Source organism: Chiloscyllium plagiosum, unplaced genomic scaffold, assembly GCF_037043375.1.
Source record: "Chiloscyllium plagiosum isolate Xiang-an unplaced genomic scaffold, Cpla_swu_hap1 HiC_scaffold_9, whole genome shotgun sequence".
In the NCBI taxonomy this organism is placed as follows: Eukaryota; Metazoa; Chordata; class Chondrichthyes; order Orectolobiformes; family Hemiscylliidae; genus Chiloscyllium; species Chiloscyllium plagiosum.
Window position 1 is genome coordinate 20,939,847 of NW_028270147.1, and position 12,989 is coordinate 20,952,835.

General features: G+C 38.4%; 1 protein-coding gene across 3 annotated transcripts in view; it reads left to right on the forward strand.

Annotated features, from left to right (window-relative positions):
• Window positions 1-966, forward strand: part of rpap2 (RNA polymerase II associated protein 2) — a 132,561-nt gene extending 131,595 nt beyond the window's left edge. For all 3 annotated transcript variants that reach the window (XM_043698791.2, XM_087990449.1, XM_087990448.1), the window contains one exon: window positions 733-966. The gene's annotated coding sequence lies outside the window, so the exon portion shown is untranslated. The remainder of the gene's footprint in view (window positions 1-732) is intronic.
• The last annotated feature ends 12,023 nt before the right edge of the window (window positions 967-12,989 follow it).

A 12,989-nucleotide genomic window follows, 5' to 3' on the forward strand; every position in this document is an offset into this window, starting at 1 on the left:
GAATGGGGGGAATGTGGAACTCACTTCTTCTATGAGTGATAGAGATAGAAACCTTCATAATATTTAAGATAAATATTTAGATGTGCATTTGTGATGCTAAGGCATATGCAGCCATGGTCCAAGTGCTAGAAAATGGGACTAGAAGAGTTTTTGACCAGCGTGAATGTGATGGACCAAAGGGCCTTCCTCTGTGATGTAGATTTCTGACTCAATAAATCATTCTTGGCCCCTATTTTTCAAAACTCTGATATTAGTCTTCTAATTATTGTTAATCAATGTAGTTTCCCCTGGAAACAAAATATTGCACAAAATTCTGATCTAAAACCCTTTTTCAAGTATTTTACCTTCATTTACTTTTCTGGGTAACAGAACCAATGAACTGTGCTGTAGTGTCCCACAATTTGTTAATTGTGGTACAGTTCTCAATGTTCCCAATATTCTCCTTGCCCTGCTCTGTCTTGTATTCACATCAATATAGACCTGTTTTCAGGCGGTCCAGGCTAATAACTGTTTTGATGAAGGATACCATATCAATTTTAAAGTATTTACGTGAGTACAGCACACTGGTGTTGAGGAACCTCAGCCAGTTTGGCAGCATTGTGATGAGAGAAACCGAGGTAATTTTTTGAGTCCATTATGGCTCTTCATTATTGTTTTGTGGTTATTCCTTTTTTATTTTGCAACTTGTTTGATCATGTCATTGGAGTTTCATTATATTTGGTTTTATTCTAGATTGTCAAGAAGATTGGACATGTTTGGTGTTTTGTTTCAATGGAGTCCCAGGTTCCAACTAACCAACAGAATTAACAAGAATTGTTTTTGAAAAAGTAAGCGTAATGTATTTCCATGATACAAAACTTATACTTTAATTAACCTTTAACATACTGCCTATGTTAAGGTACTTTATTTCAAAAAGTAAATCATGTTAGATCACAACGTCTAAATAAACATTTTTGACACCTGCTAGTGTGATGTATTTTGAGTAATTATATTTGTGTTTTGATGGGAAAAGTAACAATTTCAATTTCATGTTGCACAGGTTCATTTGGATACTTTGCTCATTCATATAAAAAACTAAAAAAAAACAAGAAAGAGAAAATCGCCCTATTGCAAAGGTCTAATTCTAATATGTAGTTAAGATTCTCCAATACACTAAAATCTGGTAAGTTCCTCATCCAGTCACCAAATTACTATTAAATGTCTTTCTAGAAAAAGGCATGCATTAGCTCAAGATCCAATTTTTACTGCATGTGAAAAATTGTAGGCTTTTCTGTGAACACACATAACAGTAATGAGATGAGGAGTGATTCTCATTGTTCGTGACACTCTTTACTTTCATCAAGATCATTCAACAATAGACTTAATCACAAAAGGTCCATTCATCAAATCCCCTTCTTATCTACTCAGTAATTTTTATACTTTTTAAAAAATAGTCTATTTTCCTAGCACCACAGTATCAGGGGAGACATCCAAAAAGGATAGCAGCGTTTCAGATTGTGGGATCAACTTTAAAGGATTTTAATTTTGAGATAGTAGGACCATTTATGTTCCTTGGTGACTGCATTTGTACACCGTTCTCCATCTCGACTTATTTTGATATATAGAAATTTGTCACTAGTAATTATTTCAATTTCCACATCATGAATCATCTTGGGAGCAATATGAATAATTGTTTTTTTCTAGTCTTTAATTTGTTCTTCCTTTTTGTTTCGTGTCAAAGAATTGTTACTGGACCATTTTGAGTTTCTCCTATAACTTACTTTGCTATTCCTTTTGAGATTTAAAAGTACCATATCCGCATACATAATGTCACCATAGTGTGATCAACATTCACTCATCTAGAGGATGAAAGGCAACGGTGAAAGAAAACAACCATGAGGAGATCCAATAATTGTTATAGTGCTCTGAGAAAAACCTTGGAGATGAACAACAACAATGTAAGGCTCATAAATAAGATATGCATTTGATTGTTTTAAAGTTTAAATCTCCGTACCACTTAACATATTCCATCTTCATGTCTCAGTTGTGATGGAATTTATCAATTCTGGATTGGGAACGTTTTTAAGCACATACCTCAAAGGAGCACAAAACCAATAAGATGCAGTTCAGCTTTTAAAAAAGTGAACATTGCTAGCTGCAGTCTTGAGAATAATCACCTTGGTTACACGGACATCAATTATCCAAATTTCAGATTATTCGAACAAGATATCGAGGTCCGAACAATCCATCAGTTGTCCCCACCTGTCTTGTTCGGATAATCAAGATTGTTCTGTATATAAATGTCTTAATGATACACAAGCTTTTTTCCCCTTTTTCACATCACCACTTGATTTATATGATTTATTTATTGTCACATATAACTTGTTATAAAATACAGTAAAAAGTATTGTATAGCATCGCCACTGCCTGGCGCCATCTTGAAACACTGAAAATAAATCAAAACATAGAATTAAAGCAAGTGTCCAACTTCACAGTCCTCCTTGTTACATGCTCCATCATGGGCCTCGTGGCCAGGCATGAATCCCTTCGCAGTGCTGCCACCATTGGAACAAAAGTCCCCATTCTTCAGTGCCATCTCTCCTCCACCAATGCCTTTGCCACTGAATCCTCGCCAATGCAGACATCCCCAATGCTGCTGGGTACCAAACCGGCTCAAACTACTCTGCTGCCGCCGCAGTCCATGCTGCTGGGCCCATTCGCTCCTGCTGATGTTGCAACTGAACTCTTCACCAAGAGGTACGTAAAATAAAAAAGAAGAGAAAAAAGATGAGAGGAGAGAGATCAGATTCCTTACAGTCTAGAAACAGGCCCTTCGGCCTAACAAGTCCACACCAACCCTCCAAAGAATAACCCACCATACCCATTTCTCTATGACTAATGCACCTAACACTCTGGGCAATTTAGAATGGCCAGTTCACCTGACCGGCACATCTTTGGACTGTGGGAGGAAACTGGAGCACCCGGAGGAAAGCCACACAAACACTGGGAGAATGTGCAAACTCCACACACAGTCACCCAAGGCTGGAATCAAACCTGGGTCCCTGGTGCTGTGAGGCAGCAGTGCTTACCACTGAGCCACCGTGCCACCCAGAGAAATTAAGAAAAGAAACAAAAAGAAAAGTGGACAGAGCGGACAAGCTCCAGGCTCAAAAGTCCTACTCCATCATCTTACCTGAAGTTATCTCCCATCTTGGAATAAATAGCATTGTTCCCCACTGAATCTAGTAACTTGTTGATGTTGGGAAGTTAAGTTAAGTCTGAATAGGACTTCCCTTGTATTTCTCTGTTCACATACATGTTGAACATTTTAATGGAAAGATAGCATTTATCTCTATTTTGATAGTTTGTCTTAAACCTATTCCTTTTGTGACATGGCAAGAAACATTGATAACATTTGTAATGAAGTCAACGAATTGCTAGTACATTGCTAGTACATTGAAGGAGGTATTAGATCCTTAATATTGAGGGGCATATGACATTCAAGAATAACAGCAACAGAAATTTGCCATATTTCCATGGACCACAGGGCTGTGCTCTTATTAAAGAGAGATGATGGTGATGGATTTATCCTCAGGGTCTCCACACCTCACATGAGTAGCGAGATTGTGAAGGCAGGACCTTCATGTTAACCTCTTGCAGTGCAGGAAGAAACTAGGTAAAGGTGGAATGGTAGCTTTTCATAAAGGATGGCACTGGGCCAGTAGTTAAAGATGCCCTTGGTTCAGGAGATTAAAATGTAAAAATACTTTTGATGGAGGTGAGAGAAAGTAAGGGAAAGATGTTGCTAGTAGATGTCACAGGCCCTCTATCAGTAACCATGATGCAGAAAAACGTGAGGAATATTGGGTGCTTGGGATAAAGGTACAGCAATCATCATGTGATTTTAATTTATGTAGAAACGATAAACATCAAATTGTCATTGGTAGCCAGAAGGCTTTTGGAAATAAGAGAAGGTTATAGAAACAGAAATTAAGAGCAGTGGTAGGCCATTGGCTCTGAGTCTGCTCATCATACACTATGATCATGGCTAGTCATCCAAATCAATAACCTTTTCCCATTTTTTCTCCATACTGTTCACTTAAGCCACAATTATATCTAATTCCTTAAAAATGTTCAGTGTTTTGGTCTCAACTGCTTTCTGTGACAGAGAATTCCACAGGCTCACCACTCTGGATGAAAAAAAATTGCACCATCCTTGTCAGCATTGTCAGTTATATTTACAGAACTAGTGGGTAAATACATCAAGTTAGCAACTTTACAATTATTTCAATTTTTGAGTCTGTTGTCGAGCAATGTGCCCTTTGAAGGAGCTGTGTTAAACTGACTAAATTTATAACTTTAAAGATCTTTAAAGAAAAGCCTCATCTTTAATATTTCTAGCTTTTTAAGTTGTGGTGATAGGTCATACAAGTGAAATATTAACTGTTTCTCCCTTGGAGAAAATGAGGACTGAAGATCTCAGAAAGCACAGCAGGTCAGGCAGCATCTGAGGAGCAGGAGAATCAATACTTCAGCCGTGAGCCCTTCGTCAGGAATGAGGCTTATGGGCCGTGGCTGAGAGAGAAATGGGAGGATTCCAGAAATAGGGTAAGCCAACCATGGTTAACCAAAGAAGTGTAAGGATAGCATTAAATTGAAAGAAAATCATATCATGTGGCAAATACTCATGGTAAGCCAGAGAATTAGGGAAGTTTTAAAAACCAACGAAAGATAACTAAAAAATGGGACGGAAAGTAAACGTTGAGGGTAAGCGTGCAAATAATATCAAGATAGACAGGAAAATCATCTTTAAATATATAAAAAGGAAGGAGAGGCCAAAGTAAACATTCCTTAGTGAGTGAAGCTAGGAAAATAGAAATTAGGAACCAATGGGAAATGATGGAGAGTTGAGTAAATTTCTTGCATCAGTCTTCACAGTAGAAGAAAATAATATCATTCCAAAAATACTAAAGAATGAAGATGAAAAGGGGAGAGGGAATGCATACGATAATAGTCACTAGTGACAAAGGACTAAAGAAGTGATGGGGCTAAAGATTGAAGTCCCGTGGACCTGATGGGTTACATCCTAAGATATTAAAAGAAATAGCTAGAGAGGTGGTAGACACACTAGTCATCATCTTCCTATAATGTTTAGATCCAAATAAGTGCTGGAGGATCAGAATGCCAATCTTACCACCTCATTCAAAAAGGCAAAAAAAGAGACACCGTAGGACATTGGACTTAACTCTGTTCATACTAGAATTTATTATAAAGGATATATTTTATTGGTGGCACAGACTTAATGGGCTGAATGATCTACTTCTGCTCCTACATCTTGTGGCTTTATGGTCTTATCTAAATAACAATGAGTGCATTATTACAGGAATACTAAATAAATTCTGTACTAATGCCAGCTCATTCTGGTTCAGACTACTTTTTTGACCAATACAAATGCCAATAGCTGAGCAAGTGAAGCAATGATAAAAACTGATTATCATTATTTGTTTTATCAATATAACTCTGTCAACAGCAATATACTTTCAAATCTCTTCAATACTCAGTCTGGTTGTTGCTTGTCCACAGCATATTTGTTCCCTAAGCAGCACATTCTAGATTGCTGTGCAGCTGTATACCATGGAATTTGGAAGACCATTGGTCAACACCTTTCCTTCATGTCAGAGTACATTTAATGAATTGTAAACCAAACACATCAAACATTTTTGGCATCAATGTCAACTTAATTAAATGGAAGACACTGGTAAGACAGTGTTGCTGCATCGTGCCTTTTCTTTGAAGATGCCTATCTTTGTGTGACTCGAGCCTTTTAGTTGGGCTACCTTTAACCTTGCATACATCAGTATCCTGTAGAAAGATTTGTCCTAAATTGGATTGTGTTAGAGATGGCATTAATGTGCAACAAAGATTTGTTTTGTTGGGTCACTTTGTCAACCTTATAGCCTTCATCCTAAGTTGGAATAAAAATGTTTGTCAGCCTATTGGTGTTTGATATGACATCCACATATAATGAAAACCACAAGTAATCATCCAATCATAGTCAGCTCAGCTCAGATCTATCTATAATTTAGCAGTGAGATGCTGTACTTCTGCAATGTCATTATGACAATGAAAATTTTAAAACCAGTTACTCAAAAGGGCCAGTTGTACAAATGACTACTTGTGGTTAGGAATCCATGTGGTTTCCTCCTGCCTCATGCTTAGTGAGTAACAGAAGTTTATATTAACAACTACACAAAGCAGGAGGGATAATTCTCTGTGGAGGAGAGAAAGTCATGGGGATATTTAATGGAGGTGCTCAAAGTTGAGGGATTTTGATAGTGTAGATAGGAAGAAACTATTTCCACTCACAAAGGGCTCAGTGACTTGAGAACACCAGTTTAAGGTAATTGGCAAAAAGCTAGATTAGAGATGAGAAGAAAAAAAGAACAGTGAGTCATGTGATCTGCCTGAAAAGGTGGTGGAAGCAAATTACATAGTAACTTGTAAAAGAGAATTGGATATATACATTAAGTAGAGAAAACAGAGGACAATGGGCAAAGACTAGACTTATGGAACTAACTGGATAGATCTTCCAAAGTGTTAGTAAAGGCACAGGCACAATGGACTTCCTTTTTTTATTATTAATTTAAGCGGGTTTGATTCAGTTCCTCGTGGGAATGAGCCCAACGAAAATACTGGCACTTAATTGGTGATTTCCCTTAGTCTGCAGAATGATTGGGGTACAAAATGCTGAAATTATATTCTGGTACAGTGGAAGATCATCTTCTGTTGCTGGAAGTGATGCAGAGCAAAGGCTGCAATAATAATAGAGCTGAGTGATTCATGCTGACACTAACCTAGAAGTTCAATGACATCTCGTTGGTGCTTAGGTGCAAAGAAGGTACCTAACCTTCCATGATGGCAGGCATGGTGCATATGTAAAATGGAGACTTATACAAAAGCTTTGGAATCTTCATGTTGAGAAAAATTGTGACCTGATCTTACTTTGAATAATTTCTTGTTGTGCAATGGTTTTATTGAGCATGCAATCTTATGAACTGAAACTTGGTTGAGGGAAGAGCGGTGAATGTTGTTTACATGGATTTTAGTAAGGCTTTTGATAAGGTCTGTCATGGTTAGCTTATCCACAAGATTGTGGATCCCATATATCTTAGTGACTTGGCCATGTGAATTCAGAATTGGCTTGCCATAAAAGACAGGGTAGTGATGGAAGAATGTTTATCAGGCTGGGGGTCCGTGATAACTGGTGTTCAACAGGGATCCATACTGAGACCTCTGCTGTTTGTGATATATATGAATGACTTGGATGAAAATGTAGATGGGTGTGTTAGTAAGGTTGCAGATGATATGAAGATCAGTGGAGGTGTGGTTAGTGTAGAAGGTTGTCAAAGGATATAGATCAGTTGCAAATATGGGGAAGAAATGGCAATGGAGTGTAATCCAGGTAAATGGTTGATGTTGCACTTTTGAAGATCAAATGTTAAGAGAAAAGTATATAGTTAATGGCACGATTCTGAACAGCATTAATGTACAGAAGGATCTTTGGGTTCAAGTCCAAAGCTCCCTGAAAGTAGCCAAGCACACAGATATGGTGTAAAGAAGGCATATGGCAAGCTTGCCTTTATTGGTCAGGGAATTGAAGACAAGAGTCAGGCTGTCATGTTGCAGCTTTTTAAGACTTTGGTTAGGCCACACTTGGAGTACTGTATTCAGTTTTGGTCACCCATTACAGGAAGGATGTGGAGGCTTCAAAGAGGATGCTGAAGAAGTTTACCAGAATGCTGCCTGGATTAGAGGGTATAAGCTATAAGGAGAGGTTAGAAAAACTCAACTTGTTTTCTCTTGAGCAGCAAAGGTTGATTTTTGATTAGATTAGACTAGATTCCCTACAGTGCGAAAACAGACCCTTCGGCCCACCGAGTCCACACCGACCCTTTGAAGAATAACCAACCCAGACCCATTTCTCTCTGACGAATGCACCAAACATTACGGGTAATTTAGCATGGCCAATCCACCTGACCTGCACATTTTTAGACTGTGGGAGGAAACCGGAGCACCCAGAGTAAACCCACGCAGACACTGGGAGAATGTTCAAACTCCACACAGTCACCCAAGGCTGGAATCAACCCTGGGTGCCTGGTGCTGTGAGGCAGTAGTGCTAAACACTGAGCCACCCTTTGGGGAAACTTGATAGAAGTCTATAAAATTATGAGAGACATAAATAGGGTTGGTGGTCAAATCTTTTTGCCAGAGTTGAAATGTCAAATACTAGGGAGCATGTTAGAGGGAAAAGTTCAAAGGTGCTGTGAGGGGCAAGTTTTTTTTAAGCAGAGTGTGGCAGGAGTCTAGAATATGCTGCCAGGGTGGTAATGGAGGCATATACAATAGGGGCATTTAAGGGACTGGTAGGTAAGCACATGAATATGCAAAGAACGGAGGGATATGGACCAATGACAGGCAGAAGGGATTAGTTTCATTTGGTGTCATGTTTGGCACAATATCATGGGCTGAAGGACCCATACCTGTGCTATACAATTCTTTTTTTCTGTGTTCTATGTTCTTGGCCATAAATCATCATTATCTAGGGAATAAAGTGCCATAGATCATAAATACTCCTCTTTGTCATTATAACAGTGATGTCCTTCCTTACTATCTGAGGAAATTTGTTCTTTACCATGCTTGTATAAAATTTATTCAAAGCAACCATTTCATTGGTGAGTGGAAGGGGAGGGCAAAACTTGCAAGATGTGGACCAAATTGGGTGGCTCAGCCAAAGGATTTGCACATGCATGGTAAGCTGAAAGGCTGCTTTCCATTTTGGATCATTCAATCTTTTTATTGGATATTATGTATGATTGAACTGTCCCACACAATTTCAGAACACATTCTTCATAAGAGGTAAACAATTAGGTTGGTTCACAAATTAGTTAAATAATACAGTTAAGGATGTTGAACAGACCAATAGCTGACTAATCAGTTATGCCATTTAACTAAGTCCTCTCAAATTTTCTCAATGAATTTAGACATGTCCCTATCTCCATTAATGAGCTAGAGATGGTAGAGAGCATCAAGTGGTAATGACAATTACCAACAATCTGTCCTGGACTATCCACATTGATGCGACTGTCAAGAAGGCACAATAACACTTTTGCCTCAAGAGGCTAAGGAAATTCACCAACATTTACAGATGTACGATAGAAAGTATTCCGTCTGAATGTTTCACAGCATGGTATGGCAACTGCTTTGCCCAACATCGTTAAGAAAGGCAGAGAGTTGTGAACATAGCCCAGTCCATCATGCAAGCTGACCTTCCATCCTTCAACTCCAGCTACACTTCTCACTGCCTTGGAAAGGCAACCAACATCTTTAAAGATCCCTCCACCCCAGTTATAATCTCTTCCAATCTCTTCTGTCAGGTAGAAGATACAAAAACTTAAACACACATACCAACAAGTTCAAGAACAGCTTCTTCTCTACTGTTATTAGACTTCTGAATGGGCCTCTTAAATCTAATGTTAATCTTGCATTTTCTGATCCTACTTTGCAGCTGTAACTTTGTATTCCTCACTCTGTTTCTATCACCAAACCTGTGGTATAATCTGCCTATATTGCATTCAAAACAAAACAATAGTAAATCACATAAGTAAAGCTTATTGTTTTATTCCTCAATAAGAGTGAAATTATTTTTGAAAAATTGGTAAATGTAAGCTTGTTTAACTTAATTTATCCATTTTCTACTACAGTTCCAATTAATCTGAGTCATAAATTGCATCCTATTAGATTACTTACAGTATGGAAACAGGCCCTTCGGCCCAACAAGTCCACACCAACCCTTCAAAGAGCAACCTACCCAGACCCATTCCCCTACATTTTACTACTTCACCTAACACTACGGGCAATTTAGCCTGGCCAATTCATCTAACCTGCACATCTTTTGACTGTGGGAGGAAACCGGAGCAAACCCACGCAGACACTGGGAGAATGTGCAAACTCCACACAGACAGTTGCCCGAGGTGGGAATTGAACCCAGGTCTCTGGTGCAGCAGTACTAACCACTGTGTCACCCTTACACCATTTATATTTTGGTTCCACTTAGAACTATTGATGCTTTTTTTTATATTTAATTTGCAATCTCAGGTGAAGGGAGTTCGCAAGACTGCGATTTAAAAATAATCCAACAATGTAATCTCACACAGTCCAGATAATTCAATCAGAGGGCAACTGCTACAAGTAGTCAACAGGAATTTTTTTGTGTTATCAAGCTCGCAATCAAAGCATTAATATCACAGGTGGTATGGCAACAAATGAAATAGTTTGTCACTTGTTCTCAAATTTGACTGCTTTTTCCCACCCAGTTCACTTACCCTGTCATTGTCCTCATTTTTACTCCTTCAAATCAAAGGAATAAAATTCAAGCTTACCTGGCACACAGCTGCTCTAGTCATCAACTGTCAGATTTGGCTCAACTATGTTAAATATCAACATAAAGACTATCTTTGAAGTTGTAAACACACAACTTCCTCCCACCCTAACCTTGTTTCAATTTCCCACCTACTCTAACCTAGCGTTCTAGTATTTTCTGAGTTCTAGCTTCTCTGTCTCTCTCTCTCTGTCTCTCTCTCTCTGTCTCTCTCTCTCTCTGTCTCTCTCTCTCTCTGTCTCTCTCTCTCTCTGTCTCTCTCTCTCTCTCTCTCTCTCTCTCTCTGTCTGTCTGTCTGTCTCTCTCTCTCTCTCTCTCTCTCTCTCTCTCTCTCTCTGTCTCTCTCTCTCTGCCTGTCTCTCTCTCTCTCTCTGTCTGTCTCTCTCTCTCTGTCTGTGTCTCTGTCTGTCTCTCTGTCTGTCTCACTCTCCAGCCCAGAGAGATTGGAAGAGCTAAAACGTTTTTTAAAAAGGAAGAAATATTGATCTCAAATGGCTGTAGTGGACTTTGACTACAGATTGAGGCAAGTGTCATGAGAGCCATATGGAACATACAAAACCATCCGTGCTGAAGTTGTCTAAGAAATCTAAATCAGATCATTAAGGCAGCATCAAAAAATTTGTATCTCCAGTTTTAGTACATAACTGTGTGATTTCATGTATTAAGTGGTGAAAATCTCACCTACCCCTTAGACAGTTTGGAAGGATGATGAAACTCTACTTAGCGATGCACATTGAATATATTTCAGCATGTGCTTTTGAACAGCAAAGCAGTGAGGAAGAATGGGTGTTAACAGCAAGAACTGAAAGACTCTTTCCCTATATTTGTCATCATCCTGGGAGACAGCACATAGTTTTTAAAAAAAGCAAACTGTGGAATCAACCAGGCACCAAAAACTCAAGGATAACTAAAAGCTTTACCATTGGTTAGAGTACCAATAAGTAAATATAGATCTCAGGTTAAAAAATAACACCTCAAAGTCTCCAAGCACTTTTATTCTCCCTATCTATACCAGATGCAATCCCTTTTAAACTTATTACTTGTCTTGTTAACTATGGTTGATGTCACATTTTTATTATTTTTGTTAGGGTTAGTAAGTAATAAAATACTTCTTTCTGTCATTAAAGAAAACCTTATAATTAGCTCCTTTATTTAGGTTACTTGATACATCTTTGATTGATGTGTGATACTGCTCTATGCTGAAAAGAAGTAAAATGTTGGCTGCAACCACCCAGTAGGTGATTATAGAGCTGAATCACCTCTTCACTTATTTGGAACAAGCATCATGGAATCATTATAGAATACTTTTCCATTGAGTCTTCGCAGGATCTCTACAGAGCAATTGAATTGGTCCCATTTCCCCATTGTATCACCATGGCCCTACAAGTTCCAGAAAGCTAGAACATGCTATCATCTCCTCGGATGCTGCCTGACCTGCTGTGCTTTTCCAGCACCACTCTAATCTTGACTCTGATCTCCAGCATCTGCAATCCTCACTTTCACCTATCATCATACTACTGCAGGGGTACAAGACTAAACAGGAGAAAGTGAGGTTTGCAGATGCTGGAGTAAGTAAGTAAGTTATGCAGATGCTGCAGGCCCTTCCTGAAGAAGGGCCTATGCCCGAAATGTCGATTCTCCTGTTCCCTGGATGCTGCCTGACCTGCTGCGCTTTTCCAGCAACACATTTTCAGTACAAGACTAAACAGTATATAAAGTCCCAGCATCACCTTCTCAAGGGCAATTTAAGTTGGATTTAAGATAAGAAATAGGAGCTGGAGCTTTTGGACCAGGGAGCCTGCTTCACCATAGCTAACACATGTTAGCCTTGCCAACAGTGTTCATGTCCTATGAAAGAATAAAACAAAAATACTTGCTATGTAAAAAGGTTTCTTCCTTTTGTGCTTCCCTGCATCTCTTACCCTGAAACTTTAAATCTGGTATCCTTACCAAACAGGTGCAACATAGTTTCAGTCAGCGTATTAATTCACATTACCAATATATTATTTCCATGACACCTTCAATCCAGAAGATGTCGAGGTATCAAACATAAATCAGAAAGTTCTTGTTATTGAACTAGATTATAATTATTGCATTCATTATAATCCACGTACCTCTTGAATTTTGATCAACTCTGAGTACTTCCATGGTTTTGTATTCCCAACATAGTTTTGAAGATTAAGAGTCTTATACTTGAACATGTATTCAAGCTTTATTAACATACGCCTTCAACAATCATATGTTAATTTATATACAAGGCTAAATGAACTAACTGACTTGCCTTTCAGCTTATTGTGAATCACTGTATTTATTCAGCATGTGAATTTCAGTAATGCCAACAAGTGTTTTCAAGGTTGTCAGTTTGAAAGTGCCACTGATTGTAATATAAAACAGTTTTGTCATGTTCAGTAGGTCACAGGATTCTCTCTAAATATTATGCTGTTGTATTCTTGCAGTTTCACTTTACTATTACATTATTTAACTAACTGAAAACTATTCCAATTTTTTTGAACCCAGTTGTCCTTATGCCTCTACAATTAACCATTAAAGCTTTGAACTTTAAAAGTCCATG